Here is a 25,589-nt window from a genome sequence, read left to right as displayed (position 1 = left end):
AAAACATTAAAAAAAATTTTTTAAAAGACTGACAGAAATAATGAAAGTAACTCTGCATGTAAAAAAGTAAGAGACGTGTAGAAAGATGTGAGGAATGGGAATACATTTTTGTTAAGGTAAAAGAAAGTAATTTTCTCCTAAAATGAGATTGGTTGTTTGGAAAGAAATGGCTTGAGACAAAATCTGAATGCAATAGAAAGTTGTAGAAGGTTTGTGAAGGGAAGACTTTGGACAGGAATTTTATATGTGGTCAGGATGGACTAAGATTGAAATGAATGGATTTTATTTATTTTGCATTTGAGAGAGAGTGTGTGTGCACACATGGGGGAGGGGCAGAGAGTGAATCTCAAGCAGGCTCCACACCCAGTGCATAGCCTGACTCAGGGTTCAATTCCATGACCTGAGCCAGAATCAAGAGTGGGATGCTCAACCAGCTGAGCTACCCAGGCACCCCAAAATGAATGGATTTTAAAGGTACACTGTTAGAAGACTGAAATTCCACTTCCTCTCTTCTAAAAAAACACAACGTTTTCTTGGATTGCTAGTTTGCACTTGATAAGAAAATGTAAACAAAGTTTTTTTCTCTTTTCTTTTCCTTGCCCAGAAAACCAAAGTTTCTACATCTTGTCTTTATCAGGTCTTTGGTTTCTTAAGAAAGTTAAAACTTCACAATGTTGGGGCGCTTGGGTGGCTCAGTCGGTTAAGTGGCCGACTTCGGCTCAGGTCATGATCTCGCGGTCCGTGAGTTCAAGCCCCGCGTCGGGCTCTGTGCTGACAGCCCAGAGCCTGGAGCCTGTTTCAGATTCTGTGTCTCCCTCTCTCTGACCCTCCCCCATTCATGCTCTGTCTCTCTCTGTCTCAAAAATAAAATAAATATTAAAAAAAAACAAAAAACAAAAAACAAAAAAACTTCACAATGTTAAAGGAGCTAAGTTTTACTAACAAGTATATTACACTATCTATTTGCCTTTGTAAATTTGGTTAAATAAATAATTAAATTTTAAGTTTTATAATGATCCACAATCCTATTTAGGCATGAACTTTAAAACTTTCCCAAGATTTGAATTGTAAATGAAGTCTTTCTGAGCAATCAGAACAAACAAATAATGACAAACCTTAGGTTGTACTGCTTGGGTAAATGCTATAACTGTTCATATAGAGAGATAGATATAGATATGAAATTCCTGAAGTTTTAATATCACTCAATATTTTGATTATCGAAGTATTCTGTGTCACAGAAATAACTGAATTTTCTTGTTGATTGCATTACGGTCTTTTGTCATTTGCAAAATGAGTTTCATCTTAAAGCAGATTCATAAAAAGGACTTTTTAAAAAAAAAACAAATGCATGTTTTTGATATCTTTAAAATCATAAAACTGGGGCACTGGGTGACTCAGTCAGTTAAGCATCTGACTCTTGGTTTCGGCTCTGGTCATGATCTCACAGTTCCTGAGACTGAGCCCTATGTTGGGCTCTGCAGTTAAAGCATGGAGCCTGATTGGGATTCTCCCTCTCTCTCTCTGTCCCTTCCCCATTCGTGCTTTCTCTCTCTCTCTCAAACAAATAAGTAAACTTAAAAAAGTCATAAAGCTGAAATGGGTAAGAATTTCCAAAACTAATGAAAAGCTACAAACTGAACAAGAATTAGTAACGTGGAACTAAATGAACTGAAGAAGATGATTATAGTTTTTGTGAATCTTGTTTGAAACACTGTTTTCTGATGTTTGCTCTTCCAGATTAAGGAAAACTTTCTTTTAAGATGATTCTCTATAACTTACACACATGGTAAGACATTATTTTGTGAATAAATTGAAGCATCTAACTTACCTCACTAGCTGAACCTTCTGAAATTCAAAAGCTCTCAGTGAATACTCTTTCTTTCAAGGCTATTATAGTTGTTTGCATAAAGTCAATAAAAATCTTTTCTCCTTGTAACAGCACACTATTGGAAATAGTGATTATTTTACCAAAACTTTGACTGGAATTTCATATTTCAGAGAGACATACATAAATTCAGATATGACCATACAGCTTTAAGGAACTATCATTGGTTTTATGAAACATAAGCCAAGGGACACTGGGGTGGCACAGTCAGTTAAGTGTCCAACTTCAGCCCAGGTCATGATCTCACAGTTTGTGAGCTGGAGCCCCACATCAGACTCTGCACTGACAGCACAGAGCCTGCTAAGATCTTCTGTTTCCCTCTCTCTCTGACCCTCTCCGACTCATCCCTCCTATCTCTTTCTCTCAAAAATAAATAAACATTTTAAAAAATGAAACTTTGCTTACAGATACCTTGCTGATACCTTGCTTACAGATTTCCCAGCAGCCTTACCAGATGAGTAAAGAATATCACTTCCTGGCTGGTGCAGGAACCTCAGGATATTTGGGTGACCTTGAGAAGAGGAATTCACTACATCTACAGGTACGGCAGGCATGTCTGATGGCAAGTATTTGGCTTGGACTCTGGCCTAGAGCAGCTACTAAAAGTTCAATCAAGATTCTTTATAAAAATTCCAGCAAAGTTAATTTGTAAAGATCTATATGATCAGTCACTATTCTTGCTAAGCTCATGTAAATAATTAGTCCAAGTTTGTTAAAACTGAACTTGTTTTTCAAATGAATTAGTCTTGATTTGGCTATCTCTGGAATTAGGGTGATTTTAGAGAGAAAATTATGTTTCTTTGCAGGTGTTAAATTCTGGTTCTAATTGTCTTTGAATGTGTTTTGCCTAAGCTAGACAACTTGAGGTAAACTTCAGAGAAATTGCCACAGTAACTCGTACAGAGATTCTTCTTGCTTGTTATTCTATGGGGATAAAAACAGGACTCCATGGGCATATGATTATTTGAATAGCTGGAAAATGCGATCGATTCCCCTGCTATGGTAAACTCAGCCATCACCTTGACCAATTCTGTATGTCTGTGATGATAAAACCAGTGTGTGTCCCAGTCCATTGCTTAACTATGCTTGTGGAGATAATGGATGGCCCACTTCCCTTATGCCTGGATTGGATGATGCACTTGGGGATGCCCTTACCTTCTGAGACAAGTTTTTTCCCACTTGCTGCTGATTACTCATAATTAGGATATTGTTAAAGTTAGACATCAAACAAAGAGGGCTTCTTGATGGTTTTATCCCTTAGCCATATTTGCCCCAGGGGCCACCTCTTTTGATATGAAATTGCAAATAGAGGCTTTAGCCAAGCGTAAACTAGCGATCTTTAAACAAACCAAGTTCAGTTTAAAAAGTGGCCCTCCAAAACCGAATGGCCCTTGATATTCTGACTACAGCCCAAGGAGGCACCTATGCTTCATTAAAGCAGAGTGCTCTGTATGTACGCCAGATTATCACACAAATATGACAGGGTTACCAACTGACATGTATATTCAAATTAAGGCTCTACAAAATACTTCCCTCTCTTTCAAGGACTGATTAAGCTCCTGGTTCACAGGAGGAATGTGGTCAACTATTAAGGGTCTCTTTGTTGGACTTCTCATTCTTATAGCCATACCAATCCCCATATGTTGCCTTTCCCAAGGTTTTCTTGGTGTCAAGACTCCATTACTACAATAACTTCATGTTGACAGATGGTCCTTACCACCCACAGAGATACTTCTTTAATGTCCACATTGGATTTCACTGCCTCCACTTTTCCTAACTCTGCTATACATTCCTGACTAATCAATGTTGAGTCATTAGGTAGGGATATCTTTAGGTCTCTATTTAGCAGGAAGATGCTACAGAAGATGAGGCCTTCCACCTTCAACAACCTTAAAGATTTAAGGGTCAGAATTGTTCAGGGGGGAAGGGGGTGCCTGGGTCTCTCAGTCAGTTAAGCCTCTGACCCTTGATTTCAGCTCAGGTCATGATCCCATGGTTTGTGAGTTCAACCCCACATCGGGCTTAGCAATATGAGAGTAGATGGTGCTTGGGATTCTCTCTCTTTCCCTCTCTGCCGCTCCCTTGCTCACTCTGTCTCCCAAAATAAAGAAACTTAAAAAATTGTTCAGGGTGGAAAATGAGGAGAACAAAGGTAAGAGAATCATACTCAAAGTTAAATTTTCTCACAATTTTCAGCCCACTAATAAATACTTGAGACATGCAGAGTGTGACCCTGCTCAAGGCACTCATGGCTGCCTTAATGTTGATGTTTTGCTAGAGACTGAAAGCAACCCTGTCTTCACGACAGCCAGACCTCCAGGATCCCATGAGTCGTCTTTAACATACACAGATCCCTTTAGAGACTTAGGTTATCTCTAACCTAACCAAATTTAAAAGTATACAATCAATCACTCCTCACCTTCCCAGTGCAGCTCTTTCTGCCAACTGGTCCTGTCCTCATGCTATAATTAAAACACCTGTTTGCACCATAAAACATCACAAGAATTCATTCATGACCATTGGGCTCGATGATCCTGCATCACAAGGAGATGGTGATGTTAATGTGAACAGGTGCTCAGGACATGGGTTCCTCTTGTCCTCAGCAGTTACGGACACAGGCATGGACATGAAAAGAAACCATTGTACTGAAGGAGACCAGCCCAGGGTTACACAGCTGGTAAGCAGCATAGCTGTATTTCAAGCTCTAGGCTCTTGGCCTTGCCCCCAGAGGCCACAAAGGACTCCCCCAATGGGAAGCTGACACTGGCTTTAGGAACACTACCTCACTCACCTCCATGAATGATCTAATTTGTTAGAGGCCCCCAATCTCTGTTCACTGCTCCTTCTTTCCCTGATCCCTGCTCCAGTTATAATTGGGGTGACCCTTGCCACCTGCTAGGCCCTCCCTGCCCAGAGCATCTGGTGCTGCCAACAATCTGGGTATTGTCCCAGGGTCCCCAGGAGAGAAGTTGATGACCTATTTCTCTTAAAATGTCCCCATTCCTGCAGATCTCAGGAGACCCCACGAGAGTCAGCTTGGATTATTCCCCCCGTGGGGTTCATAATGTAAAGTCCAACCTAATGGGTAGGAGGTTCACATTGATAAGTGACAGATCGACCACTATTTGAGGTATTAAAATGTCTAGGTCAATTAGAGATGATGTGGGGACCAGACAGTTTTCTCACACCAATATTTCAGGATATTCCAGGTCTGGAGACATGTTTGATTACAATTTTATTATGCTTATATCATTCAGTCAAATATAACTCTTCTTCTTTGGGATTTCTTTATTCATATTTATAGAGGTCCTTCTCAATTACTAAACATATGGGTATTTCTAGTGAGCATTTTAACAGTGATATCTAGCACATTATATTACCAAAAGATGCTCTGTGTATTTCATTCCTCTGGAATTTATTGAAATTTCCCTATGGCCAAAATAAGTAGAGTGAATTTTTGTTACAGAATCCTATGTGCCTAAAGTTAATGTATCCTCCACGGTGTTATATGTAGATGTGGACATATATATGGATATAGCTGTGGGGTTCAGATGGTTCCTATCAAGATCTGTGTTTTATGGATGTTCTGTCTGCTTTGAGCTATTTAGAGAGGGTTGACAACTTTCACTCTGCTTATGTATTTCATTGGAGTTCTGAACGGAAGGAGAGAGCTCCCAGAAGAGAGGACAGGGACCTGGGTTGGGAGGGACAAGAAACTAAAAGGTCTGCCAGTGTTCCAAAGAGCAACTGTTGTTGGGATGGCACGTGGTGGTACACCAGGTGAGAAGTCATGCTGGGTATCTGTTTTGATCTACCAGGTGCGAAGGCAGCTGATTGGGTGAGAGAGAGTATAAAGGTTCTAGGCTGTTAAGGCAACATGCAGACAGTTGAAGGTTTGAAGATAGATGGATCCTCCTCTGCTCCACCTACTACTTGTGTCCTGCTCACCTAGTGATTTGTCGACCTGCTGACCAACTAACCTGTCTAAACCCCCCTCCCTCCACTCTAGTACTTGATCTGATGCGGGTACTGTCCCTGAGTCCCTTCTTCTCCTGACACACCCCTTCCCCAATTCCACCCTTTCTTAAATACCACCCCCAACCCCAATTACCACCCCGCCCCCATTCCTACCCCTACATCCTCCCTGGTGCCCCAGCGCCCCCTGAAATGACCAGGACATGAAGATGTAGAGGCTGTTTGTCTGTCTACTCATGCTCTGGTGTCCCAGTTACTCAAACACAAATGTGAGTAAACATGGAACATCAGTGGATTTTTCCATTCTTCCTTCCTATAAAGTTCATTCACACTGTGGTTAAACAACTATTTTTTCATGGGGTTCTTGATGGGAACTTCAGAAGGACTTCAATTCTTCCTGAAGACTGAGGACCACAGGACAGATTTCTCCACCAGCTTAAAGTAGTTGTGGCCACAACTGTCCACATCCATTTCTGGGTCCTGTCTGTGCTCCTTGGTCCAAAAAGATCAGCACTGACAGGATGGAAACCTGAAAACAGTATGTTTACAGTGTCAAAAAGGAAGGATTTATAAAGACACTAAAAGCCACTGAGATCTTAGTCTTAAATAGGGGCTTATATGATGTTTGAATTATATCTCATTAAAATTGTTTTCAAAAAGGTCAGAAACTCTTCTTTAATAGGAACCATGGGTATTAGATTGGCTCTTGGAAGCCCTGTCAAGATCCTGCTTCAAGCCTTGTGCGTTTAGGGTCCATCTTAGATGTAATTTGTTTTCCTATCAGCACATTGTTTATATTTGTGAAGTTTGGTAGCCCTGGGAACAGTGTTTCTGAAGCATTAGTGTTTGTACTAAAGGGTTAAAAAGCGAAATGTCCTTTGTGCTCTGTGCTTCCTGGTTTGTTGACTTTTAAGAACTTCTGATCATCCCATTCTTTCTGGTTTTGGAGGCTGCCCCCAGGGAGCTCTGAGAAGCCCAGCAGAAACTAGCTGAATCTTGCTGGGACATTTACAATAGGAAAATACCTAGGAGTGATATTATCAGGAAGTGCAGGATTTGTCCTTTCTTTAGCCAATTATGTACTGAGCGTTGATTTACCCAAAGCAAAAAGTTTCTGAATGTCCTTAGGATTGTCCGAATATGAAGATGTGGATTCCAGTGTGAATGTTTAACTTACTCATGAAAGAGCAAACCTGTGGGGCACCTAGGTAGCTCAGTGTGTTAAGTGTGTGACTCTTAATTTTGGCTCACGTCATGATCTCATGGTTTGTGAGATTGAGTTCCATTGGGCTTTTCACTGACATCTCAGAGACTGCTTGGGACTCTTTATCTCCCTCTCTCTCTGCCCCTCTCCAACGTGCATGGTCCCTCTTTCTCTCAAAATATATAAACATTTTTTAAAACATCAAAAACTGTACCCCCAGGGGAGAGAGACAGGGAATAAGCATAGAAGTAAGTAGACTTCTTTTGATTGACAGGCACCAGATTCGTAGAGCTGGATCTGGAAAGCCTCAGTAGTCAGGAACAACCCTTGTATTGAGGCAGACTCATCCCCCCATGAATACCTCTAGTCAAAATAGATTCTATTCTGTTTCTTTTCAGACCACAAAGGAGGAAATTTCTTGGTCGTCTTTATTAGAATTTTCCTCCTCTACTTGGGCTGCATCTCATAGATCAGTTCAGCTTTCTTTCCCTACCTCATTTCTGAGTTTTGCAATAACTAACCTGTCGTGTATTTCCTATCTGCACCTGGTCATGACCATTGTCTTTGAGAACCTAGTTATGAGACTAGATAGCAACATGCAGAAAAATGAAACTGGACCACTTTCTTACACCATACACAAAAATAAACTCAACATGGATGAAATACCTAAATGTGAGACAGGAAACCATCAAAACCCTAGAGGAAAAAGCAGGAAAAAATCTCTTTGACCTCAGCCACAGCAATTTCTTACTTGACACATCTCCAAAGGCAAGGGAATTAAAAGCAAAAATGAACTATTGGGACCTCATCAAGATAAAAATCTTCTGCACTGCAAAGGGAACAGTCAACAAAACTAAAAGGCAACCAATGGAATGGGAGAAGATATTTACAAATGACATATCAGAAAAAGGGTTAGAATCCAAAACCCATAAAGAACTTACCAAACTTAACACCCAAAAAACAAATAACCCAGTGAAGAAATGGGCAGAAGACATGAATAGACACTTTGCCAAAGAAGACATCCAGATGGCCAACTGACACATGAAAAAATGCTCCACATCACTCATAATCAGGGAAATACAAATCAAAACCACACTGAGATATTGTCTTATGCTGGTCAGAGTGGCTAAAATGAACAAATCAGGAGACTATAGATGCTAGCGAGGATGTGGAGAAACTGGAACCCTCTTGCACTGTTGGTGGGAATGCAAACTGGTGCAGCTACTCTGGAAAACAGTGTGAAGTTTCCTCAAAAAATTAAAAATAGACCTACCCTATGACCCAGCAATAGCACTGCTAGGAATTTACCCAAGGGATACAGGAGTGCTGATGCATAGGGGCACATGTACCTAATGTTTATAGCAGCACTTTCAACAACAGCCAAATTATGGAAAAAGCCTAAATGTCCATCAATTAATGAATGGATAAAGAAGATGTGGTTTATATATACAATGGAATACTAATACTACTTGGCAATGAGAAAGAATGAAATCTGGCCATTTGCAGCAACATGGATGGAACTGGAGGGTATTATGCTAAGTGAAATAAGTCAGTCAGAGAAAGACAGATATCATATGTTTTCACTCATATGTGAGATCTTGAGAAACTTGCCAGAAGACCATGGGGGAGGGGAAGGGGAAAAAGTTACAGAGAGGGAAGGAGGCAAACCATAAGAGACTCTTGAATACACAGAACATACTGAGGGTTGATGGGTGGGGGAGAGGGGAAAGTGGGTGATGGGCATTGAGGAGGGCATTTTTTGGGATGAACACTGGGTCTTGTATGGAAGCCAATTTGACAATAATATTTTTTTAAAAGAAATATTAGCTGTCATTTCTGTTGTTTGTGCTTTAGCTCTATGCATATTTTATTCTTTTTTCTCATTTGATGGCTTTTATTTAACTGATGGTAGTCTGGAAAAAATCATGGCATCTGATGTGCTCTGTGTGTGAATTCAGCAAACATCCAACTCCGTGTAAGATTTAAGAAGAGCTTTTTAGAGAATAAAAGAGGCATATGTTAACACAAAGGTTTTGCTCATCCTGCCTGCCTTCCTTCCTACCTTCATTCCTTCTCTCCCTCCCTCCCCCATCCCTCATCTCCCTCCCTCCCCCATCCCTCATCTCCCTCCCTTTTTTTTTTTTAAACGCTTCTTTATTTTTGAGACAGAGAGAGACAGAGCATGAATGGGGGAGGGTCAGAGAGAGGGAGACACAGAATCCAAAACAGGCTCCAGGCTCCGAGCTGTCAGTACAGAACCCGACATGGGCCTGAACTCATGGACCACGAGATCATGACCTGAGCTGAAGTCAGCCGCTTAACCAACTGAGCCACCCAGGCACCCCAGTTCCTTCTTTCTTTATTTCAGGATTTAAAAATAATCCTAGTTCCAAACTTCAGTGTGGATACCAGGTTAAAAAAAAAGACCAGGGAAATGACCATTTAGTGCATTTTTTAAATGTATTATCAATTGTCAAAATTGAATAGGTTGAATGTTCATTTAATGTAAACAGATTTTTGGGTCAAAAATAAGCTATTTATATTGTACTCTTTAACAGAAATTGTGAAGTATCATGAATTAAACAGGAAATTCTAACTTTTTTAAGTTTTTAATCCTGTGAGTTCATTATGCAAAATAAAATGATTATTGTAATTTCATTGGATTACTGTTTTGGTATTTACCAGGAATTATAGGTTTTTACTAATAATTTGTTTTGATGGCAAACTTAATTTGGTTTTTCCTCTCTTAGAGCCTTGAGAAAATCGAGGTAAGAATTTAAGCTTTAGTTTCTTCGTGATATTTTCTCAGTACTAGTGTTTGATGTGGGTTTTTTTAATGTTTATTTTGAGCGAGAGAGAGTGCAAGCGGGGGAGGGACAGAGAGAGGGAGACACAGAGTCTGAAGTGGGCTCCAGGATCCCAGCTGTCACCACAGAGCCCAATGTGAGGGTAGAACCCACGAACCGCGAGACCATGACCTGAGCCAAAGTTGGGACACTCGGCCAACTGAGCCACGTAGGCACCACTTGATGTGCATTTTAATTCAACTAGGGATAAATATGGTGACTTTTGATGTCTAAATGACTTGTTAACTCTTAAAAAATCTTTCTCTTTCCTGTTTGGAGCCTAAGTGACAATGTGGAGGGAGTTAACCATCCCTTAATATAAGAGATCAGGAGGAGGAACACATCACCAGAGTAGAGGGAATGAAATGAGTGTAATTTTACATAGAAATGGTTAGTAAACAAGGCTGAAGTTTGGAGTTAGTACTTTGCCATGATCTGGCTCTTGGTGAAATGTGAAGATGAAAAAACACTCTTTGAGTCTATCAAGTGGCTTAAGCTTAGAGAAGAAGCCAGATATTGCCAGGCAGGGTGTGTTTCACAAGGGAGTTTAAACCAAGGTTTTGAGTCTGAGGTGGAGGGAGCTGTTAATGCCAGGGAAGAATGAGAAGTGAATATGATGCAAATGGGGGCAATGTATTCTGTATGGGCTCCATAGAATGTGGTGTTTCCTTGGTGCTGTTGAGAGCCAGGGTGGCTGCCTGACATTCAGCAAGCCCTCAAAGCCTGGTGTTCATCACTGTGAATGCAGTAGTGGTAGCGGTGAGAAGAGTGAACTCAGGGCATGAGAGCTCTCACAATGGGCCAACAGAAGTTTGCATTTTGGGGCCAGATGAGAGAATTAATCCCTATTAGAGGAGTCTGTTCTAGAGCTTACATGTGTTATCCACCTGTAATTGGGTGCTTCATGTGTGTTGAATAATATTCCTGTAAGGTTGGAGGGTAACATTCTCATGTTGGGATGAAAAAAGTTCGTCTTCTACGAATTGTCATTAATCCGGATCCTCCAGCCACTAAGTTTAAAGCTGAGATTGTACCCGTATGTTTGATTCCAAAGACCTTGTCCTCCAGGGCCCCCAGCCTCGGGTTCATGAAAGGCAATCTGTGAGCAGCAGGAAGTCATCCAAGGCCTTTGGGTAGTCAATCAGTCAGCAGTTTGAGATTTCCTTGTGTGGAATTCCAAATAGCACCTGGGGGTGTAAGTGGCTCAAACCAAGACTGAATGATGGTTTTGTTTTTGTTCCTTTATTTTCAGGGACTTATTTAAGTACCTAATAATTGGAGGAGAGAAATGTAAGTTGATAGGATTTGATTTTTCTGTTTCATCTCTGGTGGTGACATAAGTATTTAAAGTGATTGAATTTTCCAAGAAGGGTGATTCTAGATGCGAGAGAAATTAGGAGAAGATATTTTATGCGTTTCTCCATTTTGGACAATATTTTAAATAGGAATCTCATTGAAATAAGGTTTTCTTAGGTTTAAAATCTTGCTAAAACTTGATTTCTTTGGGAAATCAAGCTTTACTAATAATTTGTTTTGATGGCAAACTTAATTTTGGGATAGCTTTGGGATAGCTTTGGGAAAGCTAAAATGGTAGTTACACCCATCTGTCAGATCATGTGTCTGTGTTGCTAATACACTGGGATTATTCGATGTCACTGGTTTGGTAACAACCTTAGAAAATGTTTTATCTCCTTTTAGTTTAGTTTACAGTGAATAACTGAGAAAACCAATATTTTTTAAGAAAGAAAATAGAGAACTTTACTTGCTGAGGAAATATCCATTTGGAAACAGAAGGTAGCATTGCCCTTTCAAATATTTTTTTGTGATTTCATTTCGGTTATTTCCACTCTGGTAGTTCATCCTACTGACCTATTTCATGTGTTCAATAAACAGTCCCAATTGAAGACAAGCTTCACAAATGTAAAGAGCTACCTCTTTATTTGTGAAAGGAGTCACACATTAGAAGATAGGTTTATCTAGCAGTATGGTTTTTTTTTTTTTTTTGAATTCTGAATCTTTTTTCGTGTTTTATAGAAAAATGAATTAAGGAAAGGTCTTCAGGAAACTAAGAGAGAAACTAAGTTTCTCTCTGATGAAGCTCTTAAGTTGAAGGTAATAATCTCTTCTTTGCCTGGATTGTGTTCTAAAAACACAAGTAAAATTAATGAACTATTATTACTCATTCAACATATTTTGTTGAAGGAGAACATCAAGAAGCTGAGCACTTTAATGAAATATTTTTAAAAATTGGCGTTTATTTATTTTTTGAGAGACAGCTAGAGACAGAGCACAAGCAGGGAAGGGAGCACAGAGAGACAGAAACACAGAATCCAAAACAGGCTCCAGGCTCTGAACTATCAGCACAGAGTCCAAGGCAGGGCTTGAACTCACAAACCATGAGATCACGACATAAGCTGAAGTTGGACGCTTAACCACCTGAGCCACCCAGGTGCCCACTTTAATGAAATTTTAAATGACACCCTTCAAACTGCACGTGCTACCTTGCAATCTCAGAGAAAGAAATGTCAAGAATCAGGAAATGATAAGAGATGGCTGCTGAGTTTTACTGTAACTTGGCTTTGGAGGCTTTTTGTTCATTGGGTAGGGTGAGCACAGCATATTTGCTTGCTGTTTACCACAGTAAAGACCGGGCCTCTGGGAACCAAACCTCTTTCTGAACAGTGCACTGGAATTTCACTAGGAGCACCATGATGAGTTTTGCTATTTCAAAGACTAGGAAGTATCTTTTATTTTCACAACTAGGTAATTATCACATCATTCAGCTCTGCCCTATAAGATAGAAAGTCCCCAAATATAGTTGAGAGATAAAGGGTGTTAGCCAAAGTGTATAATCCTTTCCCTTTAAAAAAATTTTTTTAATTCTTTTTTATTAATTTTTTTTAATTTTAGAGAGGGCATGCAAGTAGGGGAAAGGGGCAGAGAGAAAGAGAATCTTAAGCAGGATCCACACTCAGCATGGAGGCCAACACAGGTCTTGATCCCATGATCCTGGAATCATGACCTGATCCAAAATCAAGAGTCTGATGCTCAACTGACTGAGCCACCCAGGTGCCCCATGGTCTCTTTCTCTCTTAATGCTGAACAGTGAATTTTCAATGAGAATAGAGGAATATATATATATATACACACACCACTAAGAGCCATGTATAAGCTGTTGTACATGAACTATTTTCCACCATTTTTGTCTTCTAGTTATATTTATGCCTCAAGGTCTTTGTTTATTGTGGTGTACAATCCTTTTGTGTTAGGTACACTCAAATTGTTGTGGAATCATTGTTTCTTGAAAGTCTTTTCTCATATATGTCTTAACCAAAAGATGCAAATGGTGAATTTGATGATGTAGAGCTAAGAGCCTTTAGGTCCAGTAACTGTCAACTGGAAGGTATATTGTCTGTTGGGGAGAAATCCCCATATGATGACAATGACTTTGCATTGGGAAGGGAAAGAATAGCTTCCTGCCGTCATGGTTCTTGCCCTTTTTTTTGTCACACCAAAATCAAGACTCAGGTCATGTACACACTTACAAAGAAAACCCATTTTTTTTTTTTACAGAAAATAAAAAGGCCCTGGAAGACAAGTGTAATGTGTTGAGGTCTGTGAAAGCAACCAAGGAAGCAAAAGTCAAACAGCTGAAGGAGAAAGCAGGCATCCTTGAAGAATTCTATGGACAAAAGTGGCTACAGAAGAGTAAGATGATCATGTGATAACTGTCATAAGTACCGTTGTATGAATGAATGTGGCAGCCAGTAGAGATACTTGTTTTGGAACTGGGTCCAGAGTCTTTTTGCCAAATGCATTCAGTAGAATTGTGCCTTTCCTTCCTACCTTGTTTTCTGTAACCTGCATTTTCCTTTCTGTCCTGAGTGCTTGTCACACATTGTGTCATGTATTTGGGGCAGAAGAGGGAAGGTACCAGCATTAATAACATTGATACCTGGATCTGCTCTGGATCCATCTACATTGTCCTATAGGTTTCAATCCCATCACGTTGTTTTGTCATCAATTAGGTCATTTGTGTTCAGGACCAGACATGGGTCAAAAGTGTAGAGGGAAAAAATGGAATTATCTTGCTGCAGAAACAACAGTAATTTCTTCCTGGAAAGTGGGTAGGGGCGCCAGCAGTACTGGATCCCTGCATCCATTCTGCCAGTGAGATTGTTCACTACAGGCCCAATCCCTAAGAAAGCCTAGTTATTTCCTGTCCCCTGATTTTTAAGTGTAACTCCTCTGGGTCTTGACCAAAGCCTGCAGCTTCACTAGGGCTCATCTTTGCTGGCCGACCCTGAACTATAAGGTCGTGTTTCATTCTAAGTCTATGCCCCTAAAGTTGTTCAGCTTCAATGCAGTTCATTTGTAAGCCTCCCAAATCATCGATGAAACCTAGGGAGATTGGCTCCAACTGCCAGGCTGGCTTTGTCATGGGCTTCCTTCTTCTCTATCTTGGTCTTGTGTGTCTTCATGAGGTTGATAGAAATTTGGTTCATTCATTCACATATTTCCTCCTTTGTACAGTATTTCCATTCATTCTCAGGCAGAGACCGGGGCCTTTAGAGTCCCTCATTCATAATGGGAAATGAGCTCTTCGTTCTCTTCCCTGGAGACTCGGCTGTGTGTTATTCCTTCCCACACCTGAGGTGAGGGATGCTCTGTCTCATTGGCATCTTGTTTTTATTAATTTGTAAGCTCTTTTTGGGAGTGGGTACAGAGCCCTGACCACCTTTCTTCCTTCACTCCCTTACAACAGAGCCACTATATTACAACCACTCCAGAAAGCATTTGCTGAAGGACTGCCTCAGAGGCCAGAAGGAAATGCATGTGCCTTTCTCTGTCTAGGGCTTTTGTGTCAGTTTCTAAGAGACTTTCAGTTTTGCATGTGATTCTTGAGTACATCAAGTGCCAAGTAGAAACCCTTTAAATCAACTACACAAACAAAATAGTCTGATGGTAACACGGCAAACCAGCCTTTTAAGGCATTTCCCTTTGCTGTCTTCACTATCAATGGAATCAGTCTTGTTAAAGTAGATTGACTGTATGAAGTTGATAGTTTTCCATCTGAAATCTGTTTCCTCTCCAGAAAACAGACTATATATAAACCCAGACTATATGACAGTTCATATTAGGTTATACTTCAGGAGACGTTGCTGCTCTAAGATTGGCCTTTTCCTCCACCAAGATATATGAAGGTGGAGGCAGGGGTTGTACTCCTAACCCCTAGCAATGTCAGGGAGTGAGCTGCAATGCTGGTGAAGCCATATCCTGGAAGGTCTCTTTCAGGGTGATTGTGTCAGGGTACAACTTTTGGACTGAGAATCAGGGCTCCACATGGAGGTGTAAGACTAGTGATGATCTCTTGCTTCATCCTAATGGGTACAGTTGGTCATAGTTTGTGACATTGCTGAAATGAGGCTTCACCATCTCAAACAAAAGACCAACTCTTGGAAGGCACAGAGTGCAACGTTATTTGATGACTTTATGATGAAGGAGTAGAAGCAGAGAACTAGAAAGACAGTTCTGATAGCAAAGACATGGCAGCAGACAGACGTTGAATTTTCTTTAACTTAAATGGGGTGTTCATTTCTCTGATTGTGTTGTCAGTCTGTGCATTTACGGGAGAGATGGGGAAAGGGATATTTGCCTTCAAGAGTGCTGGGAGGTAAAAAGGCAGAATTTCTGGACCTTGGCTCCTGGACTATGTATATATTTTTCCTATCTTAGGAAGCTTAAAATGACACAGTGTGAACTGGCGGCAAAGAAGAATCAGCTGGCAGCTGCAGGGAAAATTTGAAAAAAACTACAGAAGAAAACAAGTACAAGTGAGTTCAGCTACTAATTACCAGCAGCACATGAAAACTCTGCTCATTTTTTGTTTTTAACCTTTTTACAATGTTTAGACCCAACATAGTAATATAAACACAAATTCAGAGGACATAGGCATAGAGTATTAGCAGACTAAAAAAAAGGTAAGTTTTAGAAAGAACAAAACAATTACGTTTCTAAACATTTGTGGATCTCAAGCAATGGCCAGACTGTATAGAAATTTCATCAATGCTAACGTTCCTGGGGGGTTGGTGTCAAGTGTCATAATCTATAGGAAAGCAGTGTGTCGTAGGATGTATCATACCCATCAACATGGTGGTGACATTTAATGGCCCTGGTCTTTGCAACCCTAGGAAACATGGTGACGATATAAGTTAAAGAATAGAGCTTTATGATGAAAGACACTTGTCATGTGATGAATTAGGAAAAGATTGAAAATGGGAAGGAATTCTATGAACTCTGAACCCTATGGGCATGGAATAATGAGTAAGGAAAGGATGGAACAATAGCTTTGATCCTACTGTACATTTATAACCATGTAAAGAGTGTTTCATGTGTAAGAATAAATTATATCAGGGGACAGATATGAGGCTGATGGAAACATGGACAGATTATGTATAATCCTAACCAATATCGGGCCTTATTTGATGAAAGCAATTGTAACTCACAGGCAACAAATTGAACAAACAAGAGAACAGCTGCAACAGGCAGAGCTCACCTTCAGACATCAGGGAACCTGAGTTCTGCCTGATGTATTGAACCCTTAGCACCTCATGCGGGTGAGTGTAGTGGCCCTTGGAATCCCTAAACATGGGCTTTTCATTGTTGGCTTTTTCAGATCGCAGTTTATGAGAAGAATGCTCAGGACAACTGGGTGTTTTCTTTTTTCCTCCTCTGTCTCTTTGGTGCACAGTCTGGCACAACTGAAGGTGGGTATGTTTTTCTCCCCCATATCAAGATTCAAGTCTGGGAGAGGGAGATGACAGAGCAGAGCAGGGAGGTCACCTACTTGAAATACAGGTATGGTAGTTTGACTTGTGTTTTTATGGATGTTTCCAGGGATGATGCCTGTGTTGTTATCTAGTAGAGTACGTGGTGTTGCAACTCTTATAGAAGTCCATTCTTTTTCTTTATCCAAGACTGGATGTGATGGAAGGAAAGAGGCTGCCTGTGGGATGCCCGAGGCAGAAACCAGTGCCTGGAAGACTGCCGTGCAGCCTGTTCCTGTGGGTGATCATCGTGTGGCCTGAAAAGAATCACAAGCACTAAGTACAGAAGGTGGTCTGAAGGGGTGACAGAAGGGTGTTCTCCTCTGTGTCTCAGACAGTGGGGCACCTGTCCCTGTGATTGGTGGAGCTCATGTCCCTCCCCTGTGACCCTCCCACCTCCTCCAGCATTCCCCTCTATAAAGTGATGAGCCTGGAGGGGTGACAGGACATGGGCCTAATCCCCCTTTCCCACCTTGACTCAATGTGAAGACCTTATTTTAGTTTGAGGAGAAGGTCATTTATTTGATTTTTTTAACATTCTTTATTTTTATTTTCTTGTGAACCATAGCCCTACATTCCTAAATTCAAGTTCCATATAGCTTAGTACTCTGATGTTATCAGTGCAAGTCTGCAGCATCACTACTAAATTCCCATAGTTTTCATTTTATGATTAGTATATTAGTCTAAATACATTTCTATTCAGAAATAGTTATATAATAACTGTTCACATGTGGAAGGCACCTTATACATAAGTGGAAAGATTGAACAATCCACATGGAACCTAAAGAAACTTACCCATCTTCAGGATTCATTGATGATATACACCAAATCAGTATTCTCATTTTTATTAAATTTATTTATTTTGAGATAGAGAGGCAGAGAGAGAGAATCCCAAGCAGGCTCCACTCTGTCAGTGAGGAGCCCAATCCTGGGCCCAAACTCAAAAGCTGTGAGATCATGAGCTGAGCAGAAATCAAGAGTTGGATGCTTAACCGAATGAGCCACTCAGGCATCCTCATACTTATTCTTAATCTGTAATGAAATAGTGATTTCCCATGATGTAAACTGAGAAATTTCTGTTTTACTGATGAATTCTAAATTACTAGTTGAGCCTGACCTGTCCACAGTTATTTGATTAATTATGAAAAACATGAACCAGGGCACCATGGGGTCTGCATTAAGGTGAGGGGATGGTTCTCCCCCTTATCCTTGGGGGTCACCAGAGGCACGTGGTATACCCCCTGCCTCTGGTCAGGGACCTGAGTGTAGGGAAAAGTTTAAGACATGTGAGGAATGAGATGAGGACTTAATTCCGCACAGTCCACTAAAATCAGAATAAACCTCTATCCCTTCTAGGGAGGGCCTTTAGCAGATTCAGAAACTGGTGCAACCTCTGTGAGTTACAGCAGTTGTGACTGTACCAAGAATGAGGACAAGGACAGGTAAGTGCCAGGGCCATTCTCCATTGTAACTCTTTTGGGAAACCCTCATCTTTCTGTACAGACGCTCTCCTGGCCTTGTGTGATATGTCTGCTTGTTATTTGTTTTCCAAATGCACACTCTTATCCCAGGAGCTACAGCTTCTCTACTTTCATCTTTTTTATGGTAAGTTTAGAAGCCCAAAGTGCTTAGAGGCTGAGTACCTTAAGGCTTTTCCATGTGTTTCTGGAAATTACCAGAGGAGGATGACCCCACACTCCAAACAGAAGTCTCCTGACCTGGGTGACCCCTTTCAGACCTCAACTCTGTGGGAACAGTGTGGCTGCTGTGTCTGTCTTTCTTGATTCTGGCTAGATTAACCTGTTAGAAAGTCTGCCATATTGTTTAAAATTCAAAAGTGCAAAACAACATTGTCACTACTACAACTTTATATTTTGTGCCCTATGCAATTTAGAGTGGTCTTAGACAAAGTCAATGTCATCACTCATCAACTTCCTGTCTTTGTTGGTAAATGAGTTGTCTGGAATCCTTCCAGCTATACCTTAGGTAAAAAGTCTGAACGTTGTGTCCTTTGACTGTGTTCATATGAGCACTTTCTGGTTGTGTCCCCAGTCACTGTTAGAGCTGATACAGTCTCATGACACATCCCAGGAGTTTAATACTAGAAATCAAAACACATTTGCAATAAATCTGTTATGTGAATTTCTACCTCTTTTTTCTGTTGGACATAATTACTCTGTGCCCTATAGTAATGCTTAAAATCAGAATTCCCTATGAATTAAGATGAACAAATCTGAGCTTTGTAGTCATTCACAAGTAACTTGCTCCTCACAGAAGACTCTCATTCCCCTGCAAGATTCCAGGCATCCTCCACTCCTCATAGGTCTCAGAGGCCTTTGACAACACTTCAAGAGGGAAGACCCCTTTCTCAGGGAGAGGAGCAGAGGGGGCAAATTGAAGGGCTGGCTGCCGAACTTTTCCCCAGGAGTGGCTGTGATTCCATGAGCAGAATATGAGCCATTTATTTAAACTCATTGTTTTGTGTTCTTAATATACAAAAAAACAGCACTGGAATTACCGTAGAGGAGGGATACAGGGTGAATCTGGACATAATGGCTGCCTGTCTGGAGAATGCTACTTCATTAGTCTGTAATTACTTCTGTTAGTCCTCTAGGATGGGACCCTTGCCATTTTACTTTTGCAGACAGGACAGTCATGTGTGATAACAGTAGTTTAACTTCTTGCATCTACCACCCCAAGCTGTAGGTGGTACCCAGTGGTAGGGATAAAGTTTTCAGGTACTGATGCTACGCTCCTGGATCTTGGTGGCAGAGAAGGTGGCAGGTGCTGACACCTTCTTCTCTGGGTTTCAGCTGCTTTAGGTACTGGTTTTCTTCTCTGGCATATGCACATAGCTGTCACTTCTGTTCTGCAGGGCAGCATGGGTCCATGGAGACCTCCTCCATTAACTGGAAGATTCTGCATGTCCTACCCTAGAGGTAGCCCCATGGACTATTAGGCACATCCACCTCCTGAAGCTTAGTGGCCCTGTCGATCCCCTGAACCCCTCCACCTGCAACACTTGGTAAGATGATCGGAACAGTATGAGTTGACTTGTGAAGTACACTCATCTTATTTTTGTTGGGTCTTTGGTCAAGGTGCAGAGTTGGTACCACAGATCATTGCAATGCAAGGGAAATGTGTCTGCTGCCATTACCACATTCCTCAAGTGTCTCATGATTGACATATCATCTTTGTCATTTCCCCCACCATGTATTGGTACAGGTGTCTCTTGTGGAGAAGGAATGGGGCTGTATGCAGAAAAGCAGACACAGCAGTTCAGCAGAAATGCTCTGCACACAGTCCACGTGCTGGGATCTGTGAGGCATGAGGCTCAGCCAAACGTATCCATCTAGTCGCACTCCCCAGACATCCATAGTTGTCATCTGAATCAGGGCTTTTAGGAGTCTTCATTAAGTTATAAGGGGTAAGTTCTTCTTGGGGATCACCTGAGGCATGCAGGATACTCTCTGCATGTGATTTGCAATCTGACTGGGCCAAAGAGTTTAAGTTGTCTGAGGAATGAGGGGATTTTTTGTTTGTTCGTTCGTTTTTAAACCTCCATCCCTTCTAGGGCCTTTAGCAGATCCAGAAGCAGGTGTCACTCCCGAGAGTGACAACAACACTGACTCTACCAAAACTGCCAAGACGCACAAGGTAAATGTTATGGCCATTTTCAGTTTTAAGTCTTTTGGGACACCCACATCTGTTTGTATAGCACGCACTCCTGCCATTGTCTCTAGTTTGTGGGTCATATCATATGTCTGCTTGTTTTTTTTTTAATTTTCCAAATGCACAGCCTTTACCCAGAAGTCCACAGGCTTCCCTGTTTTCCACCTGGAATTGCTTTGTGGTAACTTTAGAAGCTAACCGTGCTTAGGGGTAAGGACCTTAGGGCTTTTCCAATGTGTTCCTGGAATAAATCAAGGAGGATGATACCACACTCCACTTGGAAGTCTTCTAGCTTGTCTCATTTTTTCTGGACCTCCTCAGTGTGGAATCATTGCTCTTGCTGTTTCTTCCTTTCCTGTTTCTATCAAGGGTTTTAATGTATTCAGAAAAATCGGTGGATATCCTTAAAATTTGAAATGGCGAACAGCCTTCACTCCAACTTACATTTTTGTATGTGTCATTTAGAGTGGTCTTAAACAAAGTAAATTTCATACCCATCAACATTCAATAGTTTTTTGGTAAACATGCTGTCCAGAATTCCTTCAGGTGTGTCCTGGGTATAAATACTCTGAACTATATAGGAGGTGACATATTTGTTGTAGAAAACATGCACTGAAACTTGTGAAGAAAAAAAATCCAAAATTACCTGTATGGCAAGTCCCCACTGTGTCCTTCATTTGTGTTCACATAAGCAGGTTCTTTTGTGTCCTTTGTCACAGGTACAGCTAAAACACAGAAATTTACACCAGAAATAAAGTGCATTTTGTTATTTAGAATTTCACCTCATTTTTCCAGAGGAGACAATTACCCTGCAAATTGTACTGTACTTAAGCTGAGAAGTACCTCTGAATTAAAAAAAAATTAGCTGAACCCAACTAACATGTATAGGTTACCTGTTTCTCTAAGAACATGCTTTTCCAGGTCCTCTGCAGGACCTCAGGACTCCCATCACCTCATGTGTCTCTGTGTCCATGGACAGCACTTCCAGAGAGAATATCCCATTGTCAGGAAAGAAGCAGATAGGGAACAGGCAGGGGCTTAGAGGCAGAGCTTTGAGCCACAAGGGCTATGATTCCATGTGTGGAGACTGAGATTGTCATTCCTTCTCACTTTGTCTGTTCTTAACATACAAATAAGCAGCTCCTGTGGTGGAGGGGGACGAGGGGTAGAGGGTGATCCCGGACTTAGATGCCTTCCTAACTGGAATATGCTACTTTGTTAATTTGGTATTAAGTCCATCGATCTTCTAGGAAAAGAACCCTTGCTATTTCTACATTTCCAGACATGTGGGGACACTAGTTTATCCCAATAACATCCATTCCTTACCCCAAGGCTGTAAGCAGAACCCAAAGTATGGTTAGAGATTTTGGCACTGATGCTGCCCTCTTGGAACCTGGTGGTGGGGAAGCTCGCAGAAGATGAACGCTGCTTTGGGTTTCTGCTTTTGGCGCTGTGTTCTGTCCTATGAACACAGCATTCATTTCTGTTCTGCAGGCCATTATGTATTCAAGAGGGCCTGGTCCTGTCCCTGGATCGCCTTGCAGGCCCTACCCCATGGACTGCTCTTCATCACCAGTCATGGACTATATGGGTCACCTCCACCAGCTCCTCCACCTACTCCACTTGGTAAGATGACCTGACCTGGATGAGTGACTGGTAAAGCACATGCATCTTCTTCGTGAAAGACTTGGTGGGAATGATGTAATGATGGTTCTGAGTCTTGGCAATCCAACTCCAAACGTGGCTGAGGACATTGTAACATATCTCAAGTTTCTCAGGACATACATATAATGGGCTATGTCATTTCCCTGTAATGTGGTGAGCTATAGGTTTCTCTTGTCAAAAAGAAAGAAGATTTTTACACAAAGGCAGACATATCAGCAGTACTAGTGTGCATTTTGGAGACACAATGTTTTGGGTTCTGTAAAGAATGGGGTGCACCACTAACTTTTAGTGCTCACGCATCCTTTGTGAAAGAGGGATACGTGCATTAAGGGACACAGACCTTGTGATCAGCATAATGGAAGCATCAGTGAAGGATCCAGTGCAGAAATAGGGGAAACTTGAATCACACAGGAATACAAGGGAATTTGTGAATAGAAAGCAGAGTTTGAGGAGGTGCAGAGGGGAGGGTGCTGGGGTCAGTGAGATGCAGTTGGAGGTCATTCCTGGGCACAGCCTGAGCAGGGAGCATGGGGTCCACACAGACCTGCTATGTGGGGTCATTCTCAGTGCACAATGCAGTGTTCATCACTGAAATGTCAGTGTTGCCAAAGTGAACCTTGGTAATTATCTAAAAAGATTGCTGTCTCCCTGGGTTTTCTGAATGTTCTGGACTTTGTGGGAAAATTGCCCTGGAGATATGGGAAATTTAACTTGGTCTTATGGAAATGCTTGTCTGCCCAAGTTCATATCCCTCAATGACAATAAAGTGGAGACAGGATCCAGATCAGCTGAGTACCTGCACTGGCCTTCACCCTGGGTCAACCTACAGTTGAGGGTTGGCCAGAAGCCGCCCCTGCTGCACCCCTGTCATCACCCGGACTACAGCTTTCCATCTCCTCAAATTTCTCTCACAATATTCTGAGGCTTTGCCTGTGTTCTTGCTGGCTCAGCCCTAATACCAGTTCTCAGTGGCCCCTACACAGAACCTCAGCTGTGTCATCTGTGAAAAAATATTTGTTTTGAACAACATGATGAGATAAAGCATCTGCAAAATGTCTGGGAAGTGTCCACTCACCCTTCTCACAGTTTCAATTAAGATGATATCTCCACACAATGATCATCAAAAAAAAAAAAAAGATGTTCATGGAAATTCATTAAATGAAGACTGTTAACACCTCAGCCCAGGGACTTCTATTAAAATCCAGGACCTACCAAAGAAAAGAAAATTATGAGAATGTGTATATTCAGAGATCTGAAGACAATCATTTTCCATTACATATAGACTCACAGATGCAGCCTCACACTAAAATGTTCATCTGAGGCCACAGATGAACTACAGAAGACAGAATGCATGTAGGAAAACATAAGACTGTAGGGAAATAAACCAAAATCTCTTAAATCTCACTGCCTTATGGGACAACTATTTTGAAATTTGAAGAGGACTGTGCAAGGTGACAGACTATGGTGATTATATATTTTAAAAAAGTGTCATTTCTGCCGGAATGCTTTCCCTACCCATCCTGCCCCCTCCACTTTGTCCTTCCTAGTGTCCCCTAATACACCTTTCACCGTTCTGTCTCTGTCAGCATCCGCTTCTAGGAGGACCTACTGTCACTCTCCATCAGTGCACACAGTGGGGTTCTTGTACACACAGGTAACAAATTGGCAAAAATGCCAGTGATGGTGGATAGTAGCAAGATCACCCTTTGTGTGGGGAGCCCGAGAGAGTTTTCTGGGGTGGTGGGAACTTCCTATATCTAGATTTATGGAGGTGCTTATGCTCATTTATTGTGGAAATATGTACCGACTCCCTGGTGCCTCATGGTCAAATAGACAGGTATCTTTCCCTAGCATATGGCTGATTGCTAATGGTGGGTAAGGATGAGGGACCAGCAGTGACTGTGGGAGAGGAGTGAGGAGGCCACACATGGAGTCGGACCCTCGCCCAGGGTGCCAGCTCTCCCCATACCGCACCATGTGTAGGAGGGCTCTGAAGAGCAGAGATTTCTTGATCAGTCCCATGAACTCCATAATCCTCCTGCAGATTCCTCACTGAGGGATGGCCAGGGCAGAGGCCAGCAGCTGGAGGACACCCTGATCATGGCTGGAATGGATCGACTGAGTTATGGAAAGGGAAAGGCAGAAGGTAGGGACAGGGAGTTTGAGAGACAAAGAAGAGAAAAGAAGGGAACTTTTATACCGACTTCAGCTACATTTCTGTGTGAACAAAAGGGGATTCTTGTCTCCAAGGGTGGGGAAGAGGACTGGCAAAAAGACAGAGTGACATTCTCAGCTCAAGTGCCCAGGATATCTGCCTTGCTCTTGAATACCTAACACAAGAAGCCCATGCTTTCTGTCATCATTGGAACTGCAGCTCATACCATTTAGTGAAAATCCAATTATGAAGCCCTCATCATTAAAGTAGTGCAACAAAATTATGTGAAGAGACACAGAGATACAATACAAGATAAAGCCCAACGGTAGACCGAATGCAGTACTTACAGGAATATAGACTATCAGAAAAGGAGGTATCCCAAAGCAGGCATTCAGACACCTGGGCAATACCTGAAAACATAAAAAAATGTAGTCGTTTCCTCAAAATAAACATTAACGTTGGACACAAAGGAATCCAAAGGAGTTTGTACTACTAAATCAGTAGTGATTTAAGGATTAGAGAGATTTCATGGTGCTATACCCATGAGATCAAGTCTCATCAAATTATACCCTTTAATTTGAAGCTATTTGTTATATGTAAATTAAGCCTCATTAAAGATAGTTTCAAAACATAAAATACTAGAAAAAACTGTGGGAAAATTCCTTTCTAATCCTGAAGTCCATGGGTGATAGGAGTCTCTCTGACCATGTCTCAAAAATCCAAAAAAAAAAAAAAAAAAAAAAGACGTTTAAAAAATTAATAGTAGCAGAGTAGGAGGACCCTGAGCTCACTCTGTCCCATGTTTTCAACTACATAACATCCACATCCAAGTCCATAAACCAGAGAGCGATCCAAACACTGGCAGAACAAACTCCACAATAAATAGTGAGACGCTGCATCTGAAAGGTTAAGAAGGTCAGAAAGGTGGAGGACGAATGCCTGCAGAGAGGGCAGAGAAACTGAGTCCTCACACCAGGGAGCTCACACAAGGAAGACTAATCCCCTACCAGAGGGGCTGAATTCCTTGAGCTTGGATCCTGGAGCTTTGGTGGTCAGCTGACTCAGCACTGGGTGATCCAGGAGGATGAATGAGAGCCAGGCCCTTGCCTGTGTAGAGAGGCAATGTAAACATGGTAGTTTACACAATGCCAGAGGCAACAGGAGACAGATATGTTCATGCTGATTTCTGAGTGGTTGGGGGACTTCTCCAGAAAAGAGGGATGCTCACAGGCATCATTCTTCCCCCGCCCCCAACCAAGAAACACAGAAGCACCTACCATGGGTTGGGCTGCACAGACACTTGCTACTGAACCCACTAGCAGTGTGCCAATCCCAAGAGTTCTCTGGGGGACTCACTCAC

At 41.6% G+C, this 25,589-nt stretch overlaps 3 long non-coding RNA genes across 3 annotated transcripts; 2 read left to right on the top strand and 1 right to left on the bottom strand.

The window, feature by feature from the left end:
• The first annotated feature begins 2,350 nt into the window (after positions 1–2,350).
• LOC122210052 lies at positions 2,351–15,738 on the top strand. The gene is made up of 3 exons (XR_006197897.1): positions 2,351–2,426; positions 13,484–13,618; positions 15,647–15,738. It is a non-coding gene; the product is annotated as an uncharacterized LOC122210052 (long non-coding RNA).
• A 41-nt stretch (positions 15,739–15,779) lies between these two features.
• On the bottom strand, positions 15,780–24,965 carry LOC122210051. Its single transcript, XR_006197896.1, has 4 exons — positions 24,577–24,965; positions 23,150–23,282; positions 21,056–21,134; positions 15,780–16,994 (listed from the first exon to the last, which is right to left on the bottom strand). It is a non-coding gene; the product is annotated as an uncharacterized LOC122210051 (long non-coding RNA).
• LOC122210053 lies at positions 19,290–20,454 on the top strand. Its single transcript, XR_006197898.1, has 3 exons — positions 19,290–19,762; positions 19,963–20,164; positions 20,312–20,454. It is a non-coding gene; the product is annotated as an uncharacterized LOC122210053 (long non-coding RNA).
• Positions 24,966–25,589: the final 624 nt, after the last annotated feature.

Source organism: Panthera leo, chromosome E3, assembly GCF_018350215.1.
Source record: "Panthera leo isolate Ple1 chromosome E3, P.leo_Ple1_pat1.1, whole genome shotgun sequence".
Classification (NCBI taxonomy): domain Eukaryota; kingdom Metazoa; phylum Chordata; class Mammalia; order Carnivora; family Felidae; genus Panthera; species Panthera leo.
The sequence above is the reverse complement of the archived record's forward strand: the minus strand, read 5'-3'. Positions and strand labels throughout refer to the sequence as shown.